The sequence below is a fragment of the Trichosurus vulpecula genome, chromosome 9, assembly GCF_011100635.1.
Source record: "Trichosurus vulpecula isolate mTriVul1 chromosome 9, mTriVul1.pri, whole genome shotgun sequence".
In the NCBI taxonomy this organism is placed as follows: domain Eukaryota; kingdom Metazoa; phylum Chordata; class Mammalia; order Diprotodontia; family Phalangeridae; genus Trichosurus; species Trichosurus vulpecula.
The window spans coordinates 176,753,337-176,765,971 of record NC_050581.1 but is presented as its reverse complement, the minus strand read 5'-3'; the positions used below and the strand labels follow the sequence as shown (position 1 = coordinate 176,765,971).

At 41.6% G+C, this 12,635-nt stretch overlaps 1 protein-coding gene and 1 pseudogene across 6 annotated transcripts in view; both read right to left on the bottom strand.

Annotated features, from left to right (window-relative positions):
* Window positions 1-12,635, bottom strand: part of MAGI1 (membrane associated guanylate kinase, WW and PDZ domain containing 1) — a 709,255-nt gene that overhangs the window by 552,779 nt on the left and 143,841 nt on the right. The gene's annotated exons all lie outside the window — the stretch shown is intronic.
* LOC118831084 lies at window positions 11,675-12,587 on the bottom strand (annotated as a pseudogene).

Here is a 12,635-nt window from a genome sequence, read left to right as displayed (position 1 = left end):
CCCAAGAAGGAAGCAGCATGGTACAATCAAAAGAGCCAGGTTCGAATCCCTTCCCTGAGGCTTATTACCTATGTACACTTCAACAAGGCATGTAGCTACCCTATGCCTCTGTTTTCTCATCTGTAAAATGGAAGATTTGGATTAGATGGCTTTTGAGATCCCTTTCAATTCATGATCTTGCTTAGACCATGAATGTTTTTCTTTTAAATGTTACTCTAGTTTGTACACAAGATTTTGGAAACACAAACACTCTTGGCATAATTTAACCATAAAGCCAGGTGTTTTCCCTCTAACCACTGATTCATGAGGCCACATAGATACTATCTTGGTAACAGCCAGGAACGAAAATGACCATTTCTTTTAAAGAAATGTCTGTTCAAAGCCATGTACCATCCCAGACGTGGGACTCAAAACCCAGAGGAAACACACTCCCCCATCCAAGTGGTAAGCACAATGTCATTTTCCTCCCCTATAATATTAGAAAGGAGCAAAATTGGCCTTGATGCAAAGGAAACTTCCAAAGCATTTGAGCTGTCCCAAAGTGGCATGGGCTGCCTTGGGAGGCAGTGTGCTTCCTTCCCATCACTGAAGGTCGTCAAAGCAAGGTTAGGCTTGGGGATGCCACAGAGAGGATTGCTGTAAAGGGATGAATTGGGCTAGACTACCTTCAAGGCTCCTTCCTCCTCTGAGATTCTGTGATAAGAGACTTAGCCACATGGTGCTAATAACAGCCTTATTCAAAGGTACTGGTATGTGCTAATGACAGAGACGGCCTCAGCATCCGACAGACATCTCAGCGAGTTACCCCCAAAGCTGACACTGACAGAGACCAGACTTCCGTTATCCAAATTCGCTCCAGAGAAGAAGCTAGGGCAGATATAACCTTTGTGTTCAAGCACTAAGTTTCTTTCTCAAATCCTTGCAAAGAATCTTGATATGATTAATGATCCCTCTACCTTGCAGCTTTCTCACTATCAAAGGAATTACTTAATCTGAATTCATTGCAGTTTTAAGTGCCAAGTGTGCAGTTAATAGTTGAAATCAAAATGAAGTCATTTAGATGGTGAATGTCTCATCAAAACTCCCTGCCAAATTCCCATCCATATTAATGGTGAGGACAATCTAGTTCTGTTCCTTCAACACCTTCAACTTGAAACACTTTTGTCAATTGAAATGCTTCTCCAATAATCAAACTCTAATTGACATTAAAGGGAAGAGAATACTCCCCAGTAGCAGTAACAGCAGCAATTAACCCCCCTGAACAACAGCTAAATTCTCAGAAAGTCCTTGAAGGTAGGTATAGCTAGATGCCTCGAGAATTTCCTAATTATATCATAGGGAAAACATTCACTCCACACTGCTCCAAGACAGGCAAGAACACAGACTTGGTTGGCTGGCGCCCTCAGTAAACCCAAGAAAATGTTATTGCATAGGCCCAGACAAATACCATCAGACCAATTCTTTCTGGTTATGGTGAGAAAACTCAAGTGGGTACATCCAGCAGTACAGATTCATACAAGGTACGATTCTCTTCTTCACAGATCACAGATTTTGAGCTAGAAGAGGCTTTGGAATTCAGCTAGTCCACCTGCCTCATTTTACAGATGATGAAACTGGAGCTTGAAGAGCCCAGAGTCTGACACAGCTGGTAAAATGTGAACTCAGGACTTTCTAATTCCAAGTTGCTTACTGCCTAATTGACAAGGGAAAAGTCACTCCACCTGTCTGGGTCTCAGTTTTCCCATTCATCAAATAAGGGGGCTGGACTAGAGGACCTCCAAGGACCTCATCCATCAAATAAAAGGGATGGACTGAAGGACCTCTAAGGCCTCTTCTCATTAAAAGTATGCCAAAACATTGTATATGTTACACGCTTTTAAGTTTGATCTGCATAATCAATATTTTCTCTATCACGATCAACAAAACAATAACTCAAACCCTGATTTATAGTATTAGCCAGTTTCTGAAGTATAAATGCTTACAGCAAAAATTTTACAATTGGCTCTCACAAGTCAGTTCAATACACCCTGCTTCTAGCTCTAAACAGATGATTCTATGGAGACCTGGATTTCTAGAACCTAACCACTGTCCTTCCCTCTCTACCCACCCGCCCCACACATCTGCCCCAATCCACCACCACCAAAGCTTTGCCCTACCTATGTTCCATTTCCTAAGCACTAGGCATATCGCCCAGAACTTACCTGCTTAAACACAAAGATTAGAATTATTATCCATACATAATATGCATATCTAAATCAAGGCAGTCATCTGGAGAAAAAAAAGGTGACCAGAGAAGTTATAAGGGAGTTTTCATCACTGCCCATTTTTTCCATCCCAGAACGTCCCTAATATCCCTTAAAGACCATCAATATTTCCAGCATGATGGCACACACCAAGAGCACAGTAGTTGTCTTTCTTACTTAGCCACATGAGATAGAGCAAAGGAACATGTTTTCTCATTACAGTGAATGGAGGACTAATTATCTAAATCCCAATATGCAATGGAAGACATATCCAAACAGGCAAAGAATGCACAGTGTTTAGGGATGAGCTCCAAGCAGAAAAGATCTAGCCCATGAGTTAGAATAGAATGGAGTTGATGGACCAGTTCAATCATCCTTTCTATAGTGTTTTTGTATAAAGGTGAATTATCCCCTTACTCTTCTATCAGACCCATTCCACCCATGAAACCCAACCAAAATTAAAAATCAACCTAAGGGATCAAGACCTCAATCTATCCAAGTAACATTCCACTGAGAGTAAAACGTTATTTTAATGGTTTATTACAAATGCTATTAAGCATCAATACATTCCAATTTACTTTACAACTGCTTACATTTAACTCTACTTCAATGAAATTCATGTCTCTGGGGCAGCCAGGTGGCGCATTGAGTAGAGCACTGGCCCTGGAGTCAGGAGGACCTGAGTTCAAATCCGGTCTCAGACACTTGACACATGTACTAGCTGTATGACCTTGGGCAAGTCACTTAACCCCAATTGCCCTGCCCCCCCGAAAAAAACAATGAAATTCATGTCCCCAAGATCAAAACATTTCCCTTACTCATCAGTCTCCAGCATTTTTTTGTCCATTTATTTCTCCTCGGAATATAGAGGGTGCCCATTCCCATTTGAGGCTGTGCTGCTTGCCGTTCTGCAATTTAGCCCTCCTCCAGTAGGTGGAGGTTATATCCTTTACCAGGGAACCAGCTCACTAACCGAGAATGTAGAGAAAGACCGTGTGAGGATAGTTTTTCTACATCCTCTAATAAACTTTTAGGCATGGTCCCTAAAGTACCCACAGCTCATCCAATAAGCTTGTGATGGAGACTTTTATCTTGCACTTCCAAATACATTAATTCCCATTAAAAGTTTATTGCCATCTGTAGTTGTGGTGAGGAAGAAGTAGATTTGTAGTCATTAAGTAAACACGTTACAAATATGCATACGTACATACAAACAAAAGTATATAGGCTCTTTATCTCTATAGAACTTGGAAGCTCATAAAGTGTTTCATCAAACAATCCTGGGAGTGTGGCAATAACCCTTATTTTATAGATGTGGCTCAGAAAGGTTGCATGACTTGTCTGTCATAGCAAAGCTACCAATTATCAAAGGTATGTACACATACATGTACACAGTGTTCTCTTTCTAGTCCAACTCATTTTTACAAGTTGCTCATCTATCCTACTGTATGATTAGCTTCAACAATATGCACTATTATTTAGGGATTTTTTTGTTTTTACTAAACTGTCTTTTCAGAAAAATACAATCATTCAATTCAAATTCAACAAATATTTATTAAGCAGCTACTACATGTAAGTCATTCTGCCAAGGGCTAAGAACACAAAGACAAAAACAAATAATCACTACCCACAGGGAGCTTCCACTCTGTTGAGGGATGTGCACTCGGTAAATATAAAGCATTTTTTTAAAAAAAAGGAATACCAAGTAATTTCTAAAAGAAGAGAGCCCTAACTGGAGAATAAGAGAATCATGGAGAGAGGCTCCATGTGGAAGGCAGTAAGATAGAGCAGACTCCAGATTTGTGGGGAGTTGGGGAAGAGGAGGGATGAGAACCTGTACAAAGGTCAGAGACAGAGAAGTTTTTTTTTTAATGTAATCATAAATTTTAAATGAATGAACACTTTCTAATCTGACCAATCAAAAGCAAAAGGCATCTCAGAAAAAGTAAAAGCAAGGGGCAAGGTATTATTCCAATGCTTTTTTCCTCCCTAGCCTTTCCTAATACCGTGCATCTGTCCATTGTGATTATTCATCTACTGAAATCAGGTTGGGCATGAAGGAAAAGCAGATCACGGGAAGTCAGAGGAGGTAGGTAAACTTTCAGAGAAAACATGAGATCCTTTTATAAATCAGGAGAGATGGGAAACATTACACTTGTGAATACCAGCCTGTTTTTTGGCACAACCAGGCTAATACAAAGCAGGCCTCAGTCACATTCACAGAGGAGAGTGAGGAGAGCTAGGCACACAACTGCAAGAGGAAACTATATTAATTCCTTTAGGTAGTAAAACTCATTTATAGCAAGGATCTGGGCCTCCCTGGCAATTTGCTAAACACAGCCAAAGAACCCCAAGACTCTCGATATAGAGTGTAATACACTTCCCCATCCGCCTACATTTTGAATTTGACTTGCAGAATTGTATGAGGGTTAGAATTGGATTAGGGAAAGCAAATTAAAATCAACCTTTCACAATGCATTGATTTCCCAAATCACATGATATATTATTTGTGAATGTATTATTCCAAAGCATAGGAGTTAAAATATGCTTGGACCGTAATCCTGCTTCTAAGGGAGTGGGAGTCTCATGGTTAGATATGTATATTTATAGTCAGTCACAGTCACACTTGAAGAATTAAAGAGAGTAATTAGTTAAAATTCCACAGAAACCGAAAGGCACTGATGTTAACATCGGACTTTGTTTTTGCTTGTTTCTTTTTTTTTTAACAGTCCTGGGAAACTATTGTTCTGGTGTTGGTGTGGTGTGGTGGATAGAGACCTGGCCTCAAAGTCAGAGGCCCCACCTCGACACATATGGGCTGTGTGACCCTGGATAAGTCTCTGTACTCTGGGCAACTCCCTAAGACTATGGAGTACAGACAAGGTGCCAACCCTCTTCTACCCATGATATCACGGGGCTAGTTCATACACCTGTTCATATTTGTCTTCCTGTGAGACAAAATGTGGCACATTAGATTGCCAGGTGGCTCAGCAGACAGAATGCAGGTCTTGGATTCAATGAGGTCAAATCCTGCCCAACACATAAGTAGCTGTGTGATGGGGGGGGGGGGGGGGGTGGCTCTTAACCTCTCTCAGCTTCAGTTTCCTCACCTGTAAAGTGGGGATAATAACAGCATCTACTTCCCAGGGTTGCTGTGTGAATCAAAGGAGATGGCATTTTGTCTAAAGGACTTTGTCACTTTTCCAGTTCTATAAATGTTAGTTAATATCATAATATTATGCAAAACATAATATACAGCCCCTAAACTCTAAGAAATGTAAAAAGTCACATAAAAACTACTTAATTTCTCAGATTTGTTGTCTTGGATTATTACTCTGATTGAGGTTAGTGGGGTGTGTGCATGTATGTGTGCGTGTGTATGTGTGTGTATGTAACCACTCCAGTATCTTTGCCAAGAAAATCCCAAATGGGACACACACATACATATACATAATTCACTATAAAATTTTCTCCCATTTTATTCTATATTCCTGTCAATTTCTACCCTCTCCAAACTATGTTTCAAGGAACCCTGATGTTCCCAGTGATAGAGAGGAGTTGGGGGAAAATATCCATAGTGATCTGAGGGATCATCCCTCCCCAATCTCAGATCAGATTACGGCCCCTACTCTGCAGGAGGCAAGCCTGGAAAGAACGGACCAACTTCAGGCAAGTGCTACTCACCTCCCTCCACTCATCACAGAGGGCCAAACAAAACCCCCTCTCCCAAAACAAACTTACCTCCACTCCCCTCCCAATGACAATCCACAAGTTAAACAAGAAAGAGGTGTTTCAGCCCTAATTTGTGTTTCTGGGCTCCTTTAGTGTCCTGTAAGCTCCAATGTGGTTTTTCACCAAATTAATCTGGGAAAGAGTGTTCATGGCACCCAGATCAACCTTCTCTTCCAGCTGTGCCAGAGGTACAAAGCACTGTCTTCTTTTCTACCTGGGAACCGTGAACTTACTTTTTTAAAATATTTTGATAACTCTGTCTCAATAGAATTTCCTGTCTTTGTAACCCTAGTAATTTTATTTTATGCATTTAAAAGCATCCTCCTAATAAAAGGTCCATAGATTTCCCCAGACTGCCAAATGGGTCCATGACATAAAACAAGGTGAAGAATCCCTGCTGTAGTCAGATCTTGGGAAGCTTGGCTTCTTCCAGGTCATTATAAAATGGTCTATATTTACTGTGAAATATCCTGTTTTCCATGGATCATTCAGGTAGGTATCATCTCCTAAAGGACAAAACCACTCCTTCCACTGAAATGATGATGTCCCCCAATAGCTTTCTTCCTACCTGTGAGGGAAGTCTGAGGGTGCTATCAAGATAGCATCCCCCCTCCCCCATGTCTGCCACACCATACAATGTTCTGATCAACAGCATCTGTTCTTAGATTAAATGTATCTCCAATCACACATAACAGAGTTTGGTGCCCCCATCAGGGACAGAAATTTAAAAAAAAAAGACTACTACTGATATTTACATAGTGCTATAAAGTTTGTGAAGTGTTTTATATACTATATCTGACTGCCATGGATAGAACATTGATTCTGAAGTTAAAGGTTCAAATGCTGCCTTTGGTACTAACTACATATGTATCCTTGGTAAGTCATTTCATTACCCAAGGACCTCTAAAAATCAATTTCTCGATTTTAAGAGCAAAACTGTAGAACTGCAAGGGGCCTTGGAGGCCATCCAGCCCTATTTTGCAGAGGAGTAATCAAGGTCCAGAGATGTTAAGTGATTTACCCCAGGTAATATAAGTAATGAAGAATAGAATTTGAACCCAGATCTTTGGATCCCAAATCTCAATCCAGTGTGCCCCACTGCCACCCTCTGTTATATCCATCATCTTGTTACACATATACATCCTCCTGGTCCAATACTACATGGAAGGAGAAAACTCTTCAACATGTAAAGAAAATTTTCAGTCTGTTTTCCCTCTCAAGAGACAGAATGTCTTCCTGGTTTCTAGAAGAGATTTGAGAATGTGACTAAGTCAGTTCTTTACCAATTAAATACTTTGGGACATTTTACAAGGGTGGATCATGGAATATGGTTAAAATGGGACCAGAGAAACAGAGATTTAGAGTCAGGAGGGATCCAGGGGTTGTATCTCCTACTCTCACACTTTAAAACTAAGGAAGCTGCGACTCAGAAAAGTTAAATGACCTGCCCAAGGTCACTCATGTACTAAGTTACAGGACCACAGTTGGAACCCAGACCCTCTAACTCCAAATTCCTAGCTTTGCTTAGTTATTATACCATAAGATGAGAAATGGGTGTTTGGAATTTTACTGCTATTAGAACCCAAGAAGGAAGAAATTTTTTGGCAGAAGGAAAAAAGCCTCCCTTCTCTCTCTCTAAATTTTGCCTTCTCAGGTTGCCAGGCAGGTGCAGAAGGCCATTTGCTCCAGGGCATTAGACATGTCCTGAATGGTCTTTGCAACTGATTAGTGGGGAGTTCACTGCCTGCCACCAGGCTGGAAAGGAAGAACTCCACTCCAAGATAGATAATAAAAACAAAATGCCCAAGATGGCTCCCTAACAATGAAATCGACAACCAAGTCAGGTAGACGCAGATTTAAGAAGGGTGGGACAGGTAAGCCAAAGGCAGCATCCCCAATTCTTCCATCCCCACCCCACCCCCATTCCTCTCCCTGAGGGAGGAACAGAAAAAGCTTTGTTTTTTAGGAATCCCATACGATTTAAACATGCAGATTCTGTGCTGTCTTACCTGTAACCTGGGTCTCCCTCCCCCTTATTCCAAACTGGGATCCTCAGCCTAAGCAAGCTTTCCAAGTATGAGAATGGGGCGTGACCAGAGAAGTTTCTCTCTCTGTTTCATACCTGAAGACAAGACACTGAGCATGCTCCAGACATTGTTATGAGACTGAGATGATTGTCCACACCCACGCTCTCCTTTTGTGAATGAAACTATGGGCCAGATGAATATATTAGGTTACGTTACTATTAACCTCAAGGGAAAAGCAAAAGCTGCCAGAAATTGAGTACCTAAGCAACTGAACCAAGTTAATAATTAAGTGAACCAAAGGAGGATCCCAGTTTCCAACTCTTACTTTGACAAGAATTTCTTCTATAACATCACCAAAATAGCTTGTATGTATACAGAACGTTAAGCTTTGCAAAGCTTGTGTGCCAGCCACTTTACACATCAGGGACAGAAATAAAGGGGGTGGGAGGTAGGGAACAGCCTCTGCCTTCAAGGAGTTTACATTCTAGAGGGGAAGATAGCACGTAAATAACTAAATACATATCCATGATACAGACGAGGGAAGATGGAATCCAATCTCTGATGATGGGCCCTTGCCTCAGGTTAGAGGGTGGGTTTGTGGCAGAGATAGACCTACAGACTGGATTCCCCTGACTACTGGCCTAATTTTTGTTTTTTCCAACTGTGCCAAATCCCACCAACCTGGCTTCCCATCTAAGTGTGGAATACTATGAGTAAAGGAGGTTAAAAAAACTCCATGCTGTCCACCCCCTGCCCTCTCAATCCAATTAACTTTCACATATCATTCCCATTCAATTTCACTCAGTAAGTATTGATTCATCACCTACAGTATGGTCAGGCTTTTACTGGGTACCTGGGGGGGTTTGAGAGAAGTCCAAGACAAGGTCCCAGCTCTTAAGCAGCAAGTGAGCAAGTTGGAGGTTACAGAAGAGCAAGAGAACGAATTAAAAATGAGTGGTTTAGACAAGAACTCCTAAAGAAAGAGATCATTGCAGGCTGAAAATGGCAAAGGAAGGTCTGCTTAGCCTAGACAAGCTGAGACATGAAGAATGGAGAGGGTGTGGACAGATAGAAAGGAGTTATTCCAGATGGAAAAGGAACATGATCCAAGGTGTAGAGGTCAACCTAGGCTTGGTATGTTCATTGGTCAGTGAGGTTTCCCCTCTGAGAGATGAGGGGGAGGGGAATGAGGTTTTGCTAATGCCCTCCCCCTCCCCCAAGTGTTGATACTGTAGTGGCCTACATGAGTCCCTCCCCAGGCTTGGGTCTCCCTAGCCTCCATCACAAAAACAAAGGTTAATACTTTCATAAAGCTCTAAAGTAAAATGTCAAAGGACATAAAAGTTTAAATCTGACCTATACCTGAGCCCATGGTTACTCTCCAAATTATCCCAGCAGGAACAAAATTAGCTTGCTAAGGTAGCTACACACCTGCAGAGAAAAATGGCGCTTCTCGCTCCATTCCCGGGTTAACCTAGGAAGCAGCTTCCAGAAGGAAAAAAAAATGGGTTTTACTTGTTTTTCTTTTCTTTTTTATTTTTGGTCTTGCTTATTTAAAAAAAAAACAAGTAAACAAGGCAGTAGGGATTAAATCCACTTTGTGAGCTAGAAGGATCATACAATCACAGATGTGAAACAGGAAGACACCTTTGAAGTCATTTAATCCAATCCAGACATTTTTCAGGTGAGAAAACTGGGCTGACTTATCCAAGATTATTCAAGTATTTGGTCCAATCACAGAATAACTGGATCGACAGAGGGCCAGAAAGGCTATCAAGTCCAACTTACCCATTTTACAGATGAGGAAACTAAGGCACGGATAAGTTAAATGACTTGCCTAAGGTAACACAAGGACCTTTGGTAAGATGAGATTTGAACCTGGATCTTCCTGACTTAGCACAATTCCTGGCACACAGTAAGCACTGAATAAATGTTTTGAATTGAATTGACTCCAAGTTGGATACTCTAACCACTACAACATGCTGCTTTTTAGTGGCCAAGTCAACAGCTCATACCCACTCCCTTCTTTCTCCTCACACAACTTTCACCTGAGTCCAGACCCTCATTCCATCACCTGAACTACTCCAATTGCCTCTGAATTAGTCCCCAGGGTTACAGCCTCTCCCTTCACCAATCCATCCTCTCAAAGCTACAGAATAGATAGTCATAAAGCACAGACTTGAGTAGTTCCCTGCCCTGCTTATGTAACTTCAGTGGCCAGCATCTAAAAGGCCTTTCACCTGTCTTTCCACATCAACTGCATGCTAGCTTTTCACACACTCTGTATTATAGACAGTCAAACTGGCCAACTTATTTTTCCCCAAACATCCCATGCCAGCTTCCACCTGCCATGCTTTTCCAAAGGCTGTTTATTTGTGAATGGCTGGAATGCCACACCCCATTCCCTACACATTGACTTTATTTTTCTACACTTCTCTGGATTGTTTTCCATATTAGCTCCTTGAGGGAAGGCATTCCTAGGGTCTAGCACAATGTGTGGCACATAAGAAGGGTTAACTAAATGCTTCCTGAAGTAGCGGGCCAATTCGAGAATCCAGCTGTTTTGACTCCAAATCCAGAGTGCCTTTCTTTGCACTACTCTTCTTCTCTTTTTCCAGACTAATTATCTCAATCATTATTGTCTGACGATTCTCACAAACGAGACCCAGAGCATGGAATCAGATTTGGTATCAGCCTCCAGTCCAGCTACTGGGCTCTCCTGGATTTCACAGAACATAGAATTTCAGAAATGGAGGACTGTTGGTGATCATCTAATCCACCCCCAACCCAAGAAAGCAGAACTTCTACAACTTGCGTGATGAATGTTCTTCCAGCCTATGCTTGGAAATCTTCAATGTAGGGTGGCTTACTACTTCCTAAATCAGCACCCATTCCAATTTTCCATTCTCCCACCCATTTTTTCCACTAATATGTTTCAGAAGAAGTCACCCTTCCTCCCCCTTTCACAGTTTAAAAAACTACTGATAATTAGGCACTACTGGGCAACTCAAGGGAAGAAAAACCTTTGAATAATCAATCAACAAACTATCTGCCAGGCACTGTACTAGGCACTAGGGTTAGAAAGAAAGGCAAAAACAGTCTCTGCTCCCCAGGCTCTGTAAGGAAATAACAGGTAAAGGACTAAGTATACACAAGATAATAGGATAAAGTGGAGATAACCAACAGGAGGAGAATCTCACCAGAGGGGGTCCATCCAGCAGGCTAGCATTCTCTCCACATTCCATGGATACCAATAGACATACATCAATGTTAATGAGTCTAGCCTTTATTCTTGATATGACCCTGTCTTTTGTGTGTGTGTGTGTGTGTGTGTGTGTATGGTACATCTTTCTGATAATATCCTGTAGACTGAATCTTCATCTCTCCATTGCTTTTTAGGTGAAACATAGAAAAACTCTATCATGTTTTTAGTGTGCATTTTAAGCCTATTTAAAAAAAAATACATCCTTTTTTTGTTAAGTCATAAAGAGGTATCAAAATTAAAAGAGCAAAATTACAGCAGAATTTAATATAAGTACTAGGAGAATAGAAGGAAGTGGGAAAGAGACTAGGTGCAGGGCAGAATTAATGAACATGCATTGGGCCCAACACTGAACATGTGCGGAAGATACTAAGAGAGATCTGCTGAAAAGTTTGATCAAAGACAAGCGCCTAGGTAAAGGAATAATGGGACAAGAGCTCTAAAGCCCCCACATGTGCTGAAGAGTCATCCTCGCCATTGGCACTGTCTCTGTCATTCTCTCCTTCAACTTCTTTTTCATTATCCTTGATCAACTCCAGCTGTTTGTTTGCTTTGTTCTTTTCATTTTTTTCCCAGGCTCTCCCATAAAGAATCCACTTTATGCTTTATCTGGGCCAACTCCTTCTTAATTGTCTGAAGATCATCACCTTTCAATTGGCCAGATTTGGATGAAGAGCCCCACTGCCCATTCTTGGAATTAAAGCCACTTTTGCCTCCTCAGGAAGTGTCTGCTGACACCCACGGTGGCATTTTGAGGGCGCCACTGCACGAGAAATGGAAGGAGGTGGTACATGTGTGGGGTAACTGTACATCCTGTCATAACAATCTTGTTGAAAATCATAATCCAGGTCAAAAGAAGAGCCATACATCTCCACTACAGAATGCTTCACACCTGCTCTTCTTCAGTTCACTTTTGGGTCTGCGGCCAGATTAATATCCAGTACCTGGCCAGCAATCATTCTGCCAAACTCCCCAGCCACAGCTGCATGGGCATTTCACTCATTCACATACTGAACAAAGGCAAAATCCTTATGAAAAGAGAAGCCCACAATCTTCTAGAAGATAGCCTCCTAACAGAGTATGGTGATTTTTTTTTTTTTTTGCAGGGGGGAAGGCAGGGCAATTGAGGTTGAGTGACTTGCCCAAGGTCACACAGCTAGTAGGTATGTCACACGTCAGAGGTCAGATTTAAACTCAGGCCCTCCTAATTCCAGGATCGGTGCTCTACTCACTTCGCCACCTAGCTGCCCCGAGATTTCTAATGAAGACACAGGAGTTCAGGGAACATGGACCCACCATGTTAGTGACATTGCTAGCCATGGTGTTTGATAAGCCTGCATTTTTTTTTAAAAGCAACTACAGAGAATTGTG